We start from the raw sequence: 18,283 nt of genomic DNA on the forward strand, positions 1-18,283 counted from the left end.
GCATTACTTGTGATGCAGGGAGATGCTCCACAGGAACTCCCTGGCTTGGCTGGAATCAAGCTGTTTGCTGATTTGCCCTTCTCATAATGAACAGCTCGAATGGGCAGAGGCTCTGTATTTTAGGTGAGCAAATGACACCAGTGTAAAGGACAAATCACCCACTTGAACAAAAAGCTGCCTGCCTTTGCGCCAGCGAGCGTCACCAGCCAATAGCTTTCCTTGGCCGGTATGCAGATGCTCCCTGGCAGCTGGAAAGGATTAAAGAGGAATGTGGATTCTGGCTGGCTTTCTCCACTTTCACTTTCAGCCCAGTGAATCTGTTTGAAGAGGGGAGAGGCCACCGCCAGGTTTAACACAACAAAAGCAAACGCATGGGGCTGTACTTTCAAAACCCGAGGAGAGCAGGAATAGAGGCAAATAGGGCTGCAATTTCCCTTCACCGGAAGATGCCTCCTGGTGGTAGACTAGAGATCTAGCGCTCCATGCGGCTTCTTAAGGAAACCCGCTGCACCCCCCCCCCCCCACCATCCCTGTCCCCCCTAGCCCCTTCCTCCGCTATTAAATGGTCCCAGGCTGGCAATGGAGGGTCTCCTCCTCCACAGTGACCTTCTTGTAGCTGTGGCTAGTTTTAACATCATTACTTTTTTAAAAGGTATTCAGGGGGCACTTCATCTTGAGACAGCCTCGCTCTCTCTCTCTTACCCACAGCAGCAGCTCCCACCTCAGATGGTGGAGTTGTCACTCTGTCAGTGCTGGAGGACCTCCCATTGGCCCTCCAGTGAGAAAAGCTCCCCCACTATCTTTAATTGAAGACAGGCATGCCCACTGGCCGCTAATTGGCCTGAGAAACTGCATTGGGAGTGCTACATTGGCACTATTCAGGCTCAGGACCTGGGAGAGATCCCGATGTTGTGATCCCAACTCTCAAGCAAAAAATCCAGCCCATGATCTCAGGGGTCAAAATCTTTCACCTTGGACTATCTTCCCTTGCCTAGGCTGAGCTTGGAGAGCGATTTATTTCCCAGACAATTTTTTCTGCCAAATTTCACAAAATCACAGGGTTTACAGCACAGAAGGAGGCCATTTGGCCCATTGTGTCTGCACTACACCTCCATAAGAGCAAGTGTCATTCCCCCATCTTCACCCAATAACACTGCACATTCTTTCTCTTCAGATTACAATCCTATTCCCTTTCGAACGCTTTGATTGAACCTGCCTCCACCCAGCTCTGAGGTAATGCATTCCAGATCTAAACCGCTTACTGTGTGAAGAGGTTTCTCCTTATGTCATAGTTGTTTCTTCTGCCAATTACCTTAAATCGGTGCCCTCTGGTTCTTGATCCTCCTGCCAGTGGGAACCCTTTCTCCCTATCTACTCTGTCCAGACCCCTCATGGGCTGAATTTTCAGGATATGTGGGGGGGGAGGGGGGTGGGTGGGGGGTGGTCAGCCACAGCTGATGCTGTTAGGCTGGAACCCCACCATCAGGGGGGACAAATCCCCGCCGATTTCAGCAGCTCCGATGCCACATTACACTCTAACGAGTGTTGATTGGCATAAGGCGGGACTTCTGCCCCTCAACCAGGAGGAAGCCCTGCTAGGACAGCTGCCGGCCAATCAGATTGGCCAGCAGCTCTCCAGTCCCTCCAGGCACAGCGCTGTAGTGGCCCGGAAGAGGCACTGCAGGGAGCTGCCTGGAACAAAGTCCCAGGACCCGGAGGGCAGGGAAGTGGCAGGGGTTCTGAGGCGGGGTGGGTAGGGAAGGTCGCAATGGGGGTGATTGGGGTCTTGGGGGATAGGCTGGGGGGTGGGGAGGGGTGGTGAGGGAGGTCTGGAGGTCACCAGACTTTAAGGGGAGGGTGCCCCCAGCCAGAAGGGGGCTTCTGATGGAGTTGTGGAGGAGCCCCACCTCCCCTGCGATACTTCCCGCTCAAGATTGAACTCAGTTTAATTGCGGCCTTCCCCCCTGAGCTGTCATCTGCCCAACAGCATAAAAATTGAGGTTGAGCAGGAAAAGGCCATTAAGTTGCCATTTGAGGGCCTTAATTGGGGCAAGCACAGGCTTTGTGTCTGGGGCCCTGTCCATTGCTGTGTAAAATCGCTACCAGGTTGGGGTGGGCAGGAACCCAGAGGGAATCCCGTCCACACAATTTCATGCTCACCCCCGCAAACCACCCCCCCCCACCACCCCCCCCGAAACCCCTCCCCCACCTCAGGACCCAGAGGAGTGGGGAGGAATGTAAAATTTCGGCCCGTGATTTTGAACACCTCCATCAAATCTCCTCTCTCCAAGGAAAACAGCCAATTTGCCTTTTTCTTCAGTTTTGTGACCCCCATCTAGGAGATCACATGGTGGGGTTGGGAGTGGATATATTGTGATGCACAAGGTATCACTAATGTGTGGACAGGCTGGATGGACCAGAGGTTTTTTGCTGCCTGACATTGTCTGGATGCAGATTTGCAGTCGCAAAACTGGTCAAAATCCTAAAGTAACTGCAGGTGTTTCTTTGTTTGTAGATCACTCTCTCTGCCTCCAATTTGATTTCCTCTCCTGATGATGCTGCCTCAATGCTGGGGTAGAATTCCACCACACGTGAGGCTAGAGCTAGCAGAGTATTCGGCCACATGGCTGACAGAGCCAGACCTGTTCCTGTCCTTGGATGACATTCGCATTTAATACACTTTCCAGTAAGGGTCGTTGGTTAGGATTCAGGTGAGGGGAATGGAGTACAAGGATGATTTCACCCCCTTCCCAACCCAGCCATACTGAGGCTTGTTACAGCCCCCACCTCTCCCACTAATTCCTGCCTGGAAGCAGTTAACTTAGCACAGATTTGGGATCCCATGTGGGACCACCTCGGCTCCACAATACAGTGATCCATTTTAAACTCACCATGAACTCGAGCTCATCCAAACTCTGCATCCTAACACACCACAAGTTCCCCTCACCCATCATCCCTTGTGCTCGCTGGCTGACATTGGTTCTCAGCCCAGCAATTCCTTGACATTTAAAGTTCACAATTTTGCTTTCAAGTCCCTCACACACCACCTCCCCCGCCCCCCCACCCCTCTCTCTCTACCTCTGCAATCTCCTTCAGCCCCACAACTCTCTGAGGTGGCTGCGCTCCCTGAGTTCTGGCCTCATGCGCATTGCCAATTTTAGTCACGTCACCTTTGCCAGCCATGCTTTCAGCTGTTTAGGCAAATAAGCTCTGGAATTTGCTCCCTACACTGCTCCGTCTCTGTAGCTCACTTTTACTCCTTTAAGACACTCCTTCAAACTTGCCTCTTTGACCAAGTTTTTCGTTCACCTGTCCCAATGTTGCATCGTGTCATGAGGACATCATGTATATGCTGCCACCTTGTGGCATGGCATGAATAATACCAGAAAGAAGCCAACAAAAAGGTGACAGACAATAAGCAGAATGTCAAACAGAAAGGAAAAATTTATATAGATTTCTCTTTTCCCACCTATTTCCATTATTTTTAAATCTTTTATGCCCTGCTAGTTTTTCCACCCCACCCCCACTAGAGCTGTACCTTGAATGAATGCCCTACCATCCATTCTTAATTAGCACATTTGTTTAGATAATATCACTACCTTCAACACCTCCGTGTTCTTTTGTTCTTCTGTCTGTGACATCTTTTGATTATCTGCTCCTATCCCTGCTTGCTTGTCCCTACAACCACACCACTCCCCCCAACTTCTCCACCCCCCCCAACCTTAAACCAGTTTATATTTCACCCCTCTCCTTATATTCGCTCAGTTCTGCGGAAGGGTCATAAGGACTCAAAAAGTCAACTCTTTTCTTCTCCGCCAATGCTGCCAGACCTGCTGAGTTTTTCCAGGTAATTCTGTTTTTGTTAAGGAAAAGCAAATATGATTTATAATATTGAACAAGTAACCAACCTTTGTTTGGTAAGACACCTGTGAGGCACCTTGAGATATTTTACTTTGTTAAGGGTGCTATATAAATGCAAGTTTTGTGTATGTAATGCAGAGTTATATGTTCAGTATTGCTGAAAAAAGACATTTTGTCAAAGCTTTCTGTCTTGCACTCATCAGGACAATTGCAAGAATACCAATGTCAAGGGAAGCACTGACTTTATACTGTATGAGAAGAGAACGCTGACTGGTTGGCAAGTGGACTCTGACTTGTTGGCAACCAATATGCTGCATGCGAAGAGAGCACTAATTGCTGACAACCAATCAGCACTCTTTTCTCATACAGTATAAAGTTGTTGCTTCCCTTGACATCAGCATTCTCGTGATTGTCCTGATGAGTGCAAGGTGAAAAGCTCTGACAAAATGTCTTTTTTCAGCAATACTCAAGTTCTGTACTGCCAAATGACTATTTGAATAACATGTTAAGAGTGTTGCAAGAACATGTTAGATTCATGTGGTTTTGATAAGCCACATGAACATTTGAAGCCCCCTGTTGTGGCTTTCTTGACCTTATTGCTGACTAAATGTAATTGTATACAGGGACAGCCAGCTATGGAATAAAAATCACCATCAGTGCGTGCCTTCTGGTATTGTAACTATGATACATGGTAGCCCAAATTATCCCTGCTGTTAAATGAAAATATAAATAGCTAATAAATATACATCAAATCTATAAATCATTTGAAAGCACTTTATTCTAAATGAAGATATATAATGGATGATTTCAATGGGATGAAATGCAGATGGACCCTGCAGTTGAGTTGCTCCAGGCTGTGACATGAAAATAATCCACGAATTATCAAAATGAATCTAAAATGCAGTTTTATTAGGAAGGGGATACAATTTGAGGCACTGGCACTTTATGAAAGTTTAATTTGTAATAAATTAATAAACGGATTTGTTGCATCAAATGTGATTGAACTCAAAGCAGTTCAAAACCCCTTACAAGTATCTGATTGTAAAGTGGCAAACATTTCAGAAGATTTTGTAGCTCAATTCACTCTGTTTCCACCCCAATTAACTTTATGGCATAAAGTGGACACCTGGGAACATGTGAAAGCTTCTCAAGAGCTTTGACTGAGGCAACGACAACAACGTTTTGGTGATATTGAATGTACCAGCCCAAATTTCTCAATGCTCCCATCCCATTTCTGCAAGTACAAAAACAGCAACAAAAACTTGTGTTTATAAAGAGCCTTTAATATAATAAAATGTCCCAAGGAGGGACTCACAGGAGCGTTATAAAACAAAGCATGACACCGAGCCACATAAGGAGATATTAGGTCTCATGACCAAAAGTTTAATCAAAGGGGTAGGTTTTAAGAGGCACCTTAAATGGGGAAAGTGAGGCAGAGGGGCGGATAGGTGTGGTGGTGGGATGGGGTTGGGGGCGGGGGAGGTATTCCAGAGCTTGGGGCCTAGGGAACTAAAAACATGGACGGCAACATGAAGCAATTAAAACTGGGGGATGCGCAAGAGTCCAGAATTAGAGGAGTGCAGATATTTCCCAAAAATTGTGGGGCTGGAGGAGATTGTAGAGCTAGGGCGGGAACGAGGTCATGGAAGGATTTGGAAACTAGGTGAGAATTTTAAAATCAGGCACTTCTGGCTGCTCATTGACTGCCCCCCCCCCCCCACCCCCACAATATAGATGCAGAGCCAGGGATTGAGTGGAAAGCTGTGCACTGCTCTTAGGTTTTAATGTCTGGCACTGGCTTAAAGGAGAAACTGCAGCTTAAGGAATGCAGGTGAGGTGTTGAGAAGTGACGGCCACCCGGAAAGCAGCAGGGTAGAGAGTCTCAAACTTCATGGGCACTGAAATGAAGGTCTCCGTGGTCCCCGTGAAGTGATAGAGGCGAGGCCGGAGTCTCACGGGCTCTGGCCCACCTCAGGCCACAGTGAGAGCACTGTGGAAGGACATGGTTCAAACAAATAGCTCCACTTCAGCAAGCCCCAGGAAGAAGTTGACTTGACTAAAAAGCTCAGGGGTTGGGGGGGTTTCCTTGAGAGGCCCAGAGGAACACCCCTGCTCACATCACCAAAAACTGCTAACACCACACATAGCCTTAGCGATGCCTCCAACTGAAATAACGTATTTCCTTTAAAAATCAACACAATGAATGTTGGGCGGAACCTTCTGCTCGCAGTTGGTGACCATGGAGGCAGGAAGGGCAGGTACTTAGGCGGGCTGGTGGCGCATTAGAGACAGTACAGAGGAGAGTTATGAGGATATGTTATTTTGTTTAGTCTTTCATTTTATTGGTGCACCCACAAGAGTATAAAGAGAAACAGTCTGCCCCTTTCCCGTGGCTACATTCGTGGCCGGGTGTCCCTGGAGAGAGGGCACGTGCTGTCCACTGGCAGGCTTGAGGCCTTCCGCCATCAGTGGTCACCAGGCAGGGTGGGGGTAGGGCTGGAGTGTATCAGTGGCCCCAAAATGACATTTTTATTTGACTAGATAAGTTTATGATATTTTTTCTTTTGTTACAGTGCCTCTTTAAGGGGCTGTCACTTTAACTTGATTTGATAGTTTGTTAATTTGCCCATCTGCTTTTTGTTGTTGTTGAAAGGGAATAAAGAAAGATTGTCTGCCCCTTTCCCGTGGCCACGTTCATGTCCAGATGTCCCTGGAGAGGGAACACGCGCTATCCTCTGGCACGCTTGACACCTTCTGCAACCGGTGGGCACTGCAGGGGCTGGAGTGCATCATTGGCCCCCAAAATTACATCTTATTTGATAAGTTTAAGATTTTTGTCTTTTGTTACAGTGCCCCTTTAAAGGGCTTTCACCTTAATTGAGCTTCCAAAATTGCAAATTTGATTAATTAGTCCACTTTGTTTTTTTACTGGTTCGACTGTATGGCCCAGAGACTCCCCCATCTGTTGGTTACAGATACTGCAGCACAATTTAGAGTAGAGTAACTGGCCGAACCGATGCTGCCCTTGTGTGGCTGGAACATTTCTAATTGAGCCCCACAGAAAAGCATGTCCATCGTTCGCGATTTTGCCGTTTGCGAGGTTCCTCGGGGGCTGTATTTTATTTTACTGGTGTGCCAAAGAGTATAAAGAGAGGTTGGGGCTGGAGTGCATCATCCGCCCCGGAACTGACATTTTAATTTAATTTGTTAAGTTTTCGTTGAAGGTTTTGTTTTTAGTTACAGTGCCCCTTTAAGGGGTTGATCATTAGGTAAGCAGTTTATTAGTTCATTTGCTTTAACTGCTGCTCAAAAGAATGTCAGAGAAACTGGAGTGGGGGTGGGGTGGGGTGGGGGCATGTGGGGGTCATTCGGTCCAGCTGTCTGCCCCTCTTCTGTGGCTATGTTCATGCCTGGGTGTCCCTGGAGTAGGACCATGCAGTGCCCACTGGTCCGTTTGAAGCCTCCCGTGACTAGTGGGCACTGCAGGGCCTGAAGTGCATCATCAGCCCCGAAAACCATAGTTTAATTTAATCTGATAAGATTTCTTTGAAAGTTTTGTTTCTTGTTACAGTGCCCGTTAAATGGGCTTCCAATTAGTTAATTGGTTTATATTTGTTTAATCGTTATACTCAAGCGAGTATAAAGAGAGACTGGTCCTCCCTTTCCCCATTGGGGATCTGGTATGGAGCGTGTTGCCTGCAGCAATAGAAGTTTAAGGTGGTTCACAAACTCCCAGGCCGCCTGTAATACCTGTGGCTTTGAGCAGCTGTGTTCCACATTCATAAAGTTTGTGTGAGCTTGCAGCCCCTACTTCTAGCCAATATTTGTTGCACATTCATGGCATTTATATCCTTCCTGTCATGCATTGCCAGAGCTACACACAACCCTTCAATGTTCACCGCCATTGCATCGCTGAAGCTAACTGCAACATCCACAGTCCGAGCATGTGCAGAATGACACAGGAGTCCAGAAGCTGGTGTCAGTGAGTCTACACTGCTCTATGGGTTGTGTTGTAGTGGATCCCACAGACTGCAATTTCCATTACAGTCATGAATTGAGAACTTTCACTCTAACACTATTAATTTGACTGTAAAAACACTTGAAGGAGTTACATCACGTTGAATGAGATGTTTTTAATAGCATACTAAATTCACAATTACTGCTAAACGCCTTCACTAGCCCTGAAATGTCAGTTTTATACTTGTGAAATTTCAAATTTCTCCAGAATGATAAAAGAAACACACTTCTTTAAAATAATAAAACTTTTTTTAAGTTTGTTTGTCCTTATTTCAGCTTCTAACTTAATCCAATCAGAGTCATTTATTTTGCCATCCGAAAATTTAAGTTATAAGCGAAGGGTGTTAAGTACTTTTCACCTCTTGATTTGCTGTATGTGAATACTTCAATGTGATTGGCTGCTTATCTGTTTGCTGACCTCACTGCTGCTGCAAGCCAAGAGAACTCCTTGGCTTGGCACCAGAATCAAACTGCCATCGGGCAAGTGGAGAGCCATGCCACACAGGGATTGCTAGACTTTGTCTCGATTTCTGTAAGGTCGACAGCACCCCTCCTGACCACAAAATCCAGGCCATTAAATTAAGGCTTGGTTTATTCAGATTGATGTAGATCATCATCCTTCTATCTGCCTAAGCTGATGGATGTGCGGCGACGCTGGAGACCGGGTAGTTCCATGCACTGGATGTTTGCTGATGACCGAAGAGGCCAGTCCAGGGCAAGCAGGTTCTGCTGCCAGTGCTGCGTGAGAAGTGGTTATCAGGTGTGGCCGTGGATTGTTGTTTTTGTCCTGTTGCCAAGCTGCTGTGACAGCTGATTGTCGTGGTGTCGCACGCCGCCTCACAAGCGGTGTCGCCATTTTCCTCTGCCATCGACCAGCGTCTCCCAGATGCAAGAATTGATGTTTCGGGCCTTCGGTGTCAATGTCTGCAAGCTTCCTTGAAGTGGAGCTTTGGGCACCTGGCTCCAGTTCCTTCACCATACTGAAAGCCTGTAGCCATGCAACCACCTTCCAGCCTGAGCCAGCGGGGTCAGTGAGTGCCAACATACTTGAGAGCTTTGCCTTTGAGAGGACTGGCACTGTCCATCCATGAGATGCTAGAATATGCCACAAATAGCGAAGATGAAAGTTGTTGAGCTTCCTTTCTTGAAAGCTGTAAGACTTCCATGATGGGTGTTAATGATAACTCATGCTGTTATTCAATGAAGAGCATAAGTGTTCTCCCACTGTCCTGCTCAAGATGCATCATTTCAATTTGCATTGGCTAAACAGATTATCTGATTGTTTTCCTTAATGCAGTTCATGGGATCTTCTTGTGCACAAATTGGCTTCTGCATTTACCTGTATTGTAGCAGTGATGACAATTCAAAATGGCTCATTGACAGCCAAGGACTTTGAGACATTCTGGGAACTGCAAGGTCATATATGAATTCAAGTTCTTTCTTCTAGAAATACAACTAAACCTATTTTATTATCACTATAATGTCAGTTATACTTATTCTTTTTAAAGTCTTTACTTTCCCCAGTGGATCACTATTGAATCTAGGCTCTGCACTGTGTTCAGTTTAATGTCAGTTCCTGCCTTACATTCATGCACCTTACACACCTTTGCATTGTGCCATTGATGCAGCAGCTCTTTTCCTATGGATTAGACAATGCAAACCAAATTTCGTTGTGTTCTGTGAGTTGCTTCCTCCCCTTCAACAACTTTCCATCTCCCATAACCAGGCACTTTTAAAACAACTATATCAATATTACGGTAAGGAGCTGAAGTGTGAAGAGTGGCCTTCCCCTTGACAATGTGGAGAGATTGTGAAAACAGAAACATTACATCAGGACAATATCCAGGCTTGGGCTGACAAGTGGCAAGTAACATTTGTGCCACACAAGTGCCAGGAAATGACCATCTCCCACAAGAGAGAATCTAACCATCTCCCCATGACATTCAATGGTATTACCATCACTGAAATCCCCACTATCAACATCCTGGGGGTTACCATTGACCAGAAACTGAATTGAACTAGCCATATAAATACTGTGGCTACAACAGGTCAGAGGCTAGGAATCCTGTGACAAGTAACTCACCCACTGATTCCTCAAAGTATGTTCACCATCTACAAGGCACAAGTTAGGAGTGTGATGGAATACACCCCACCTGCCTGGATGAGTGCAACTCCAACAACACTCAAGAAGCTCAACACCATCCAGGACAAAGCAGCCACCTTGATTGGCACCCCATCCACAGACATCCACTCCCTCCTCCTGACGAACACCAGCAGCAGTGCATACCATCTACAAGATGCACTGCAGAAACTCACCAAGGCTCCTTATACAGCGCCATCCAAATCCACAACCACTATCACCTAGAAGGACAAGGGCAGCAGATACATGGGAACAACATTACCTGAAAGTTCCCCTCCAAGTCACGCACCATCCTGACTTGGAAATATATCACCATTCCTTCACTGTTGTTGGGTCAAAATCCTGGAACACCCTCGCTAACAACACTGTGGGACTACTCCACATGGACTGCAGCGGTTCAAGAAGGCAGCTCACCACCACCTTCTCAAGGGCAATTAGGGATGGGGAATAAATGTTGGCCTAGCAGAAACACCCACATCCCTTGAACGAATACGAAAAAATATTGGCAAATAATTTGCCTCAATTTTAAAATTCTCATCTGTAGTGATTGAAGGTATAACCTTTCCCACTGCCTTTAGGGGTCAGGCGATTGCACTGATGAATGAACCCTAAGCGCAGGTAATCCTGGAGGCGGAGTTTTCTGGTTGTGGACCTGGTTCCAAGCACGCAGCTTCTAAATGAGTTCTGTAGCAAAGTTATCTGTTTCTCGTAAGAAGCCTGTCCGGGTCATCAAGTTCATTTCAACTGGTGCCGAGGATGGGATAGCTCCGAAGCTGCACCTCCCCTTGTGAACGTGGGCACATCAATTCTTAAGGGAAGAAAGAAAAGGATACTCACCAGTCATGCCCCCACTTTGGCAGAATCGACCCTTATCACTCGTCCATGGAAGACTGGAGCCAGCGTGTAGAGCACCGAGGGTTTTATTTCATGGCAAATGAAGTAAACACAGGGGAGAAGCAGAAAGCAATTCTTTTGAGTGTCTGTGGTAGCAAAATATCTAACCTCAGCCGCAGTCTGACAGCCCTGAATATGCCCAATTCTAAATCTTTTAACCAATTGGTAGACCTCATGGAGACGCATTTTCAGCCAAAGCCTTTGGTAAAATTGCAGAAGTTTAAGTTTAACTCCAGAGTAAGGGCCCCGGGAGAGTCCATCACAACTTATATAGTGAAGTTGAAGCAGTTGCCTGAGCACTGCAACTTCAGAGACACACTCAATGACACGTTACAGGGCTGGTTAGTTTGTGGCGTCCATGACGATGCCATTCAGCCCCATTTACTTGCAGAGTTAACATTGATTTGAAGCATGCCATGGAAATAGCACTAACAATGGAGTGTGCTGCGAGGGACTCGCAGGCTTTACAGAGTGTGCAACGTGGTATCGTTCTTCATTTGGGGTGGGAACCTAGCGCCAGGTATGGTGTGAAAACCAGAGACAGTCACGAAGCGGGAGACTGTCTCTGCTGCTCAAAAAATGAAAAGACACAGTGAAAACATTTCAACAACGACTCCGAAATTAATCTGTTACCGATGTGGGGGTGAACATGTACCAGAAACTTGCAGATTTAAAGAGGCAGAATGCCATTACTGCCACAAAAAAGGGCATTTGATTTAACAATGCAGGACAAAATTGAGACAGCCAATCAGACAGCAGACCTAGATGATTGAAGTGAATAACATAATAGAGCCTGAAGCTGCTGATACTGATAACTATTCCCTATACAATGTCAAAGTAGTAAAAAATGAATGAATAACTATCACCCTTCAAGTGAATGGGAAGACTCTAGTCATAGAGGTAGATATGGGAGCCTCAATGACAGTGGTGGGAGATCACACATTTAAATATCTAAATAAAGGTACCTAGCCACAGAACCTGGAGCAAACTATGGCTCAACTGAAGACATATACTGGAGGGTCCATACAGGTAAAGGGCATCACCACAGTACCTGTGTCCTATAGGCAACAGACAGCCCAGCTTCCAGTGATCATTGTGACAGGTGAAAGACCTAGTCTTCTGGGCCGAAAAATTAAGCTCAACAGGTCAGAAATATTTCAAGTGAGCACAGGAAGGGTTCCTGAGTTGCTAAGGGAATATGACAGTGTATTTTGGGATGAGTTAGGAGAATCGAAGGACCTTCACATGCTGCAAGGATCCCTCAGGTCAGAGTTGGTTCCTCTGGAAAATCATGAAAAGAAACAAAATGAATTTAGTACCACTCTGAAGAAACAGTCGGCAGAGAAGACTCGACAATGTTCAATGTCCCAGGAGGAAGCCAAAAGATACGAGAAGGAGACTGAAGAGCTGAAGAATCAGCTGAATGAAACAAAAGAGGCGTTTGAAGGAAAAGTCGTGGAACTTTCCAACGTGAGAGCAGGTGATGGGTCCATGGGAAGGTCAACCATTGAACCTGGTTAAGGTTTCACCAGAGAGAAATTTGGCCGACTGTGAAATCAAAATGGAGGGCAAGACAAAGTCCAGCGGCAAACAGAAGAAGAAAAGACAGAATCTCTTAGAGATTTGGAAGACCAAATCGGAAAGGCCAATATCTATGTCTCCAGAACCCTCTCTGCAGCTGAGAAGGGTTATTCACAACTTGAAAAGGAAGGTTAATATTTGGAGTGAAGAAATTCCATCAGTATCTGCATCAACAACGTTTCTCCATAGTGTCGGACCAGAAACCACTAATGGATTTACTAGTGAGGATAAAGCCATTCTACCAATAGCCTCAGCCAGAATTCAATGTTGGGCTTTGATTTTATCAGCATGTGAGTACACCTTTATGCACTGTCCAGGTGTGCATATTGTAAATGCAGACGCACTTAGTCATCTCCTGTTACCAGACAGCATTGTACATGCTCCAGTGTCACAAGAAGTGGTGCTTGTGTTGAATTTCTTGGACTCCTCGCCTGTGTGAGTGAAACAAATAAGGAATTGGACAAACAGGGATCCAACTTTGTCAGAAGTCTGAGGCCAGATATTGCAAGGATGGTTGAATTCACCAGTGTCTGAAGAGGTAAGGCCATTCCATGCCCCAAAACAGAGTTACTTTATCAAGATGGAATCTTGTTGTGGGGATCAAGAGCCGTCCCTTCACCAGGAAGAGAACCACTCTTAATAGAGCTCCACAGTGCGTATCCAGGCAAATCGAGGATGAAGATGCTTGCGTGAAGCTAGGTCTGGTGACCAGGCATAGACAGTGACATTGAAAGCCTGGTCAAGCATTGTCTCCATTGTCAGCAACAACAGAAGTTGCCCGTTTCAGCTCCTCTGCATCCGTGGGAGTTGCCTGGTCCACCCTGGGTTGGACAACATATAAACTATGTAGGTCCATTTTTAGGTACCATGTTTTTATTGATCATTGATGCGCATTCTAAGTGGATGGATGTGTATGTAGTTAGGTCACCAACATCATGTGCAACTATTGAAAAGCTCCGCCAATGTTTTGGTGTACATGGCCTACCAAAGTCATTGTTTCAGACAACGGTACTGTCTCCACTAGCACGGAATTTCAGAGATTCATAAGTTTGAAGGGAATTAAGCACATTAAGACAGCATCATATCATCCTTCATCAAATGGGTTAGCTGAAAGAGCAGTGCAAACTTTCAAATCAGGAATGGAGAAGTTATCCAAAAGTACTTCAGAAACTTGAATTTCAAGCTTTCTTCTCAATTATCCTAGGGCTCCTCTTTGCAACTTCAGGTTCAACAGCATCTGAATTATTGATGAAACATCGGCTTCATACAAGGTTAAGTCTGGTGCTTCCAAACTTAGAGGGGAAGGTAGAGAAGAATCAGGGTAGTCAGAAATTGAATCATGATATTCATAGCAAAGCTCAGAGATTTACTGTGTGAGGTACAGTTTTTGTGCAGAATTTTGGAAATGGTCCTAATTGGGTTCCTGGTATAATTGTCCCTGAGACTGAACCCTTGTCATTCCAAGTGGAAGTAGAAGACCAGATTGATCAAGAACAGGTGGATTTTCTAAGGAGTGGAGAGACATCCCAACAACCAGCTGTTCTTTCTGTAATCAATGTCAAACCTTTAATCCCTGAGGTAACAGGTCGACCTAGAATAGACATACCTGATGTCTCTGTTGAATTGCCTAATTCTGAACTGCCATTGTCTGAGGATGGACCTGATACTGCAGTTCCTAATCATGGTGATCCAATGGGAGAATCTCAAGTGGTTGGGCTACGCCACTCTAACTGAATTAGAAAACTACCTCAGAAACTTAATCTTTAATCACATGGCCTGTGTACATAGGTATATGTTGTGGAAAATATTTGTTGTAAATAGGGAATGTAAAAAACTTAAAGGGGGAGGAAATGTAGTGGTTGAAGGTTTAACCTTTTCTACTGCCTTTAGGGGTCACATGATTGTTCTGATGAATGAGCCCTAAGTGGGTGTAATCCTAGGGGCAGAGTTTTCTAGTCAACCATGAAACCATGGACCTGGTTTCAAGCATGCAGCTTCTAAAAGAGCTCTGTAATTAAGTTACCTGTTTCAAGTAAGAAACCTGTCTGGTACATCAAGTTCATTACATCATCCTTGTTTTCAAAACCCTCCATGGCCTTGCTCCCTCCCTATCTTTGTAATCTCCTCCTCATCCCTCCGAGATTACAGCACTCCTTCAATCACAGCCTCTTGAGTATCCCCGACTATAATCTTTCAGCTGCCTATGCTCTAAGCTCTGGAGTTCCCTCCCTGCAACTCTCTGATTCTCAATCGCCCTATCCACCGTGAAGAATATGCTTCTTAAACCTCACTATCTGCCCTATTATGGGCTTTGGGATGTTCTGCTCTGTTAAAGGCACTATACAAATGCAAGTTGCAATTGTTTTTAAACTCCCCTAGCCACTCCACATTGGAACTCTGGTAGGAATCTGGGACCAGACCTGACCCCTCAGCAGAAAATGTTCATTGACTTTTTCAGAGGCAGAGCCACTGTTCAGCCCATATTAAGCCACTCCACTCTGTGACTTCCTGCTTTCCCAGTCAGGGACTCAGCATCAAACTAGAGGTTAGCATGTCAGTTGGATCAGGTACATCCTTTATTCTTTGATGGGATCTGGCATTGCTGGTAAGGCCAGCATTTGTTGCTCTAATTGCCTTTTGAGCAGCTTGCTAGGCCATTTCAGAATCATCCACATCACCATGAGTCTGGAGTCACATGTAGGCCAGGCAAGCAGAGCAGATTTCCTTCCCTAAAGGGGCATTAGAGAACCAGATGGGTTTTTACAACAATTGCTGATAGCTTCATGGTCACCGTGACTGAGACTAACTTTATAATTCCAGGTTTATGAATTGAATTCAAACTCTGCTAGCATTGGGATTTGAACCCGTGTTCCTCAGGGCATTATCCTGGTCTTCTCCATTACAAATCCAATGAAATTACCACTACACCATCATACTCCAGGCATGTGGCATTGGGAGTGAGGGGGTCCAGGCTAGGGAAGTTGGGGAGACTTGTCCCTATTAATGTTTGTATTGTGCCCCCTCCGCCTATCCCTTTTGGGGGGGGGGGGGGGGTGGAGATAGAGATAGAATGGGGTCTTCAGTTGGGAAGGTGGTGATGTTCAGCACTGCCTCCTTAAGTGGCGATGGACACTGGGGTTGCCTGGCAGTGCTGGGCTGACAGGGATTACACATTATAGGATGCATCAGGGAAGCCAAGTGGCCTGGTACCTCCCACCAAGTTAGCTGAATCCCATTTGAGTCTTCATGCGAAGCAACAGCTCCGGGGGCAAACTCATGTTGACTTCAAGTGCTATCGAGCCTCTTCATAGTCAGCTTTTCCTTTCTCCACTAAGTCATCTCCCCATGCCCTAGCTACTCATGCGCACGTTTCTCGCTCTTTCTCCCGACTGAAAGGTAGGCAGATTCACTGTTCACCCTCCACCATCCACGTCAGGTCATTGTACCTGTTTCAATCAACATGCAGGGAGTTTGGGGATTAAAAAAACCAAAAAAAACTGCAGATGCTGGAAATCCAAAACAAAAACAGAATTATCTGGAAAAACTCAGCAGGTCTGGCAGCATCGGCGGAGAAGAAAAAAGTTGACATTTCGAGTCCTCCATGACTCGAAACATCAACTCTTTTCTTCTCCGCCGATGCTGCCAGACCTGCTAAGTTTTTCCAGATAATTCTGTTTTTGTTTTGGATTTCCAGCATCCGCAGTTTTTTTTGTTATTTTTATCCCCTAACTCCCTGCATGTTGATTGAAACAGGTACAATGACCTGACGTCCAATACAACAGTTAACCACCTGGTGGCAGCATTGGCTCATGTTCCAAAGAACTCCCCCATCATTGTGTGTGTGAAGTTATTGAAAAAGTAAATGGAAAGCCCATTGCACAGGAGCTGTTAGTGGTATAGCAACAATGTGTTAGAAATCGGCATGTTGTACATCATGTATGGGAATTATTTTCTGGCAGCAGTTAAAATATTTAGACTTTTCTCACTTCATTTGGTGTGTGTTTCCAGTGTTTTGGTAAATGTACTTATATGTGAAAAACTGGGAGGAGGATCAATGCAGGGTGGAACAAAAGAGACTCATGCCACAGTTAATGTGGATGCATGGTCACAGGCACTCCTCTCTTCCTCGAGAATGGATGGTATGTGCAACATGAAGACTTCGCTCTGTGAAGTCACAAGCTTCACTAGTGTCAGCTGTGACTCAGTCAGTGACACTACTTGCCTCTGAATAGCAAGGTAACACCCATGCTGGACTTGAGCACAGCAACCTTGGCTGATGCTCCAGTGCAGTATGAAGGGATTACTGCACTGGTGGAGGTGCTGTCTTTTGGATGAGATGTTAAGCTGAGGCCAATTCTCAGACCGATGTCAAAGGACCTATGGCACAATTTTGAAGAAGTGCAGGGGGGGTTCTACCCAGTGTCCTGGCCAATAGCTATCTCTCATTCATGTCACAAAGTACAGATTACCTGGTCATTATCATGCCGTGGCTTGGGGGAGCTTGCTATGTGCAAATTGGCTGCAGTGTTTCCTGCATTGCAGCAGTGACTACAGTTCAAAAAGTACTTCATTGGCTGTAACATGCTTTGTGACATCATGTGGCCAGGAAAGGTGCTATATAAATGCAAGTGTTTCTTTTTTTTCACTGAGCAGGTACCTGTCGGAGGATCGCCTGTTCACCCAAGTGTCAATTTGTCAGCCTTGCCACCAACTGTGTATTGACTTGAGCCAGGGTCCTCACTCCCTCTGTGTGAAAGCGATGACTACATTCAGTGTTTATGACACAGGTCTATTTTCAGCCAGTGGGAGGATAGACTGTGTAATATCAGCACATGCAATGCATTCCTCAGACAGTTGAAGCACTGTATAGGGCAGCGTGGGATACCATTGCAGAATGCTGAGCACCCTTTCCTGTTCAACTCCAACCTGTGGCCTCAGAACATCAGAAAACACGCGATTACATTGCAACAAAATGCACAATAAACACAAGCCCAACTTATACTTTCTTCACCCCATACTTCCCCTGCGTTGGCTAGCCCTGCCTTTCTTTTACTTATCTGCTGCTTTTCCTCAGTGTCACTCATGCCTCTACATCATAACTCTGGCTGGCTGTTGGCTATTGCTCAAACCACTTCCCACACCCCTGCTCTCCCCTTGATCTCTACCCATCCCTCAGGACGTACCATTGCCCCATTGGCTGATCTGCATCTTCTGCCTGAGTGATGCACGGCCTCGTGCCACAACTGCTGCCGCTAGCTCACAGGGTTTTGGGGCATGAGGATCCATTTTGCAAGAATCCTCTTGCTGATCAGCTTAGGCCCCGGTATTTACTGATGTCAGCCACACACCAATTCCTGCCTGGTCACGTTCTTTGTCTCTTCTTCCAGCTCATTCTCTGTGTGTACCAACTTTCCTCCATTCTCTATGTGTACCAACCCTACTCCATTCTCTGTGTGTACCAACCCTATTCCATTCTCTGTGTGTATCAAGCCTACTCCATTCTCTGTGTGTACCAACCCTACTCCCTTCTCTGTCTGTACCAACCCTACTCCCTTCTCTGTCTGTACCAACCCTACTCCATTCTCTGTCTGTACCAACCCTACTCCATTCTCTGTGTGTCCCCACCCTACTGTCTTCTCTGTCTGTACCAATCCTATTCCATTCTCTGTGTGTACCAACCCTACTCGTTTCTCTGTCTGTACCAACTCTACACCATTCTCTGTCTGTACCAGCCCTAATCCCTTCTCTGTTTGTACCAACCCTACTCCATTCTCTGTCTGTGCCAAGCCT

This window comes from Carcharodon carcharias, chromosome 2, assembly GCF_017639515.1.
Source record: "Carcharodon carcharias isolate sCarCar2 chromosome 2, sCarCar2.pri, whole genome shotgun sequence".
Classification (NCBI taxonomy): domain Eukaryota; kingdom Metazoa; phylum Chordata; class Chondrichthyes; order Lamniformes; family Lamnidae; genus Carcharodon; species Carcharodon carcharias.